We start from the raw sequence: 2,500 nt of genomic DNA on the forward strand, positions 1-2,500 counted from the left end.
CCAGACTTCCATCAAAACATCCCTAAGAAGGAGGTGGTGGGGGGAGGAAATGAAAAATACAAATGTGCAATGTGCAACCCCACCAGAAGTGTGCAAACAAAACTCTATATATATATATATATCTTCCTTCCATCATACTGCATGGACACATATATACCGTGTATCCCATATGGTGTGTTCCAATATGGGCCCGGCTACGCCATTAATTCCTCGAAGGCCATCGGCGGCATCACGCGTCCGGGTAAACGCGGCGCCGGCTCAGGAACACATGGCAACGGCGCCGCGGCCGAAGAGCGCCGGTGCCATCGAAGACGAAGGCGTGTGCGGACCGGCTTCCCAAAAGGCCGACGCGCGGGAATATCAACGGGTTATTCACGCGTTGCGAAACCTTTCCGCCAGCACGGCGACCGTCACGCATTTTGGCCTTTGATTCCGCGTGGACGAGATGTGCGCCGACGGAACTGTATCGCAAAGCAACGCGGCGGAGCAATCTTAGCGGCACCTACTGTGCGACAGCGCTTTTGTTTTCTGGAAATCTGTGTTGTCGTTTACAAATTGGTGAAAATGAACCGGGGAAGCTCATTCCCCAGAAAACCAAACACCTTTGTTTGTCTACGGATGATGAATTCAATGGGCTGGATGGTGTATCTGTTTGGAGTCTGGGAGTGGGAACAGAGTGCTTTTTGGAACACAATGTCCACGGATTGCGTATGCCTCCTCTCTCTGGCGAGACGTAGTAAACACGTGGCTCGGATTACAATCGAACCCCCACCCCCCCCACACACACCCCCACCCCCGAACACGCCCCCTTCAGCCTTCCACACTTTCTGGCCCGGTCAGGCTTTTGCGAATGGAGACGGGGTTTTTTTTTTTGGCTCAGCCGGTGTCTCTCTACCCCTCTCTCGCTGTAAATACACACATTCCTCCCTTTCTCGCAAGGGGGTCACAAGCTCTCAAACTCAGCAAACACGCATCCCCCCCCCCCCCCGCCGCCTCGCTGCACCCCTTCCTGCCTAGGCTTCATCACATGATGTAGCGACCCAAGAGTGTACTCCTCATGTGTTTCTGTCAATAAAGTATTTATAAATCCCCGGGTATAGATAAACAAACTGCTTATAGCCCTCCTGCCCCGGAGGGGGACACGTGTTTTATACCCACCCCACCCCTCCACCCCCCTTGGCTTCCAGGAAAACAACGTGCCGTGTCCCTATTTGGCCCTTTTCCTCAAAGCCAGATATGGAGGGCAGGGCGGGGCCGGGTCGTCATCCGTTGAAAATTACGCTCCTATTATATTTCCGACGGGATGCCCCCCCCGGGGGCAAAAAAAATCTTCTCTTTCAACCGTGGCATCCGAGGACATAAAAATAGCCGATCCGGTCCCTGCCGCCATGGTAAACGATCCGAAGCCAAACGGAATCCGTGCCCATTTAATATACTTACTCCCAGTTTTCATGCTGAGCTGGAGAGGCTCAGAAAGTGCCTTTTTTCCCCCATACAGGAAAGGGAACTTTTGTTGTGTCTTCTGATGTAAAAGTCCCTCTGCTCCTCCTCCCCTGCTCCTTATGGCTACGGCCAGTTATGAGGCTGTAGGGACGATGCATTCACCTATCCACGTGAAAAATCGAACTGTGTCCCTACCGCGGGTCAGAGCGGTGCACCGATTTGCTGCTCGGCATATCAGGAACTGGAACAACTTGCGCAGTCGGCAGCCGGGACGCGTTACGCCGAAGAGCGAACCAAACCTCCCGCCGAAACCACCGAGTTAAAGTACGTTGAACCTCACTCCCCTGGCGTCCTGTGATCGCACTCGGCTCTACTCTGTTGAACTCGCTTGTGCGCTGTAAACTGCGAACCATTCCAAATCAGATATTTGTTATGGGTTCATATTTTTGATATAAATTCGTCAAAATCATTTGCGGGCCATTGAAAACGGCGGCGGTGGCGCTGCTTATTCAGCCCCAGCCGTCAAGCGCCAGGACACCTAGTTCATCTGGTCCCGCTCACGCGACCGTTTCTCTGACCGCAGACCTGGTTCTTTAATCAGCTCGTGACGCCCTGACTACATGAAAGCAAATTGTAAACGACCTGTGTTCTTATCTCCAAAATACAATCAAGGGTGTGTAATAATCTGCAGGGATCATATATCAACTGAGGGTTGGAAGCGGGATGGAGAAAATATATTGAAATAAGATATAACACCATAGACTCTTGTGCTTAAGTAGAATAATTTTTCATTTATATCCGATAAAGCTAGACCAATGATTTGTTCTGTATAATTAGTATACAGAATATTTTTAATATATTTTCCTATTTCTGTTCTGTATTTTTGGGCTTGTTGGCTCTTTGTATATATATATATATATATATAATTATATATAATTATTATTATTTTTTTAATAACAATAAAAGTCTAAAAATACAGTTATTTTATTATTTTCTATTTTATTATGTAATGTAAAAAATGCACATTCTCTGGAGAGGAACGCACCAATCCGCCCCA

Source organism: Zeus faber (genome assembly GCF_960531495.2).
Source record: "Zeus faber genome assembly, chromosome: 22".
Taxonomy (NCBI): Eukaryota; Metazoa; Chordata; class Actinopteri; order Zeiformes; family Zeidae; genus Zeus; species Zeus faber.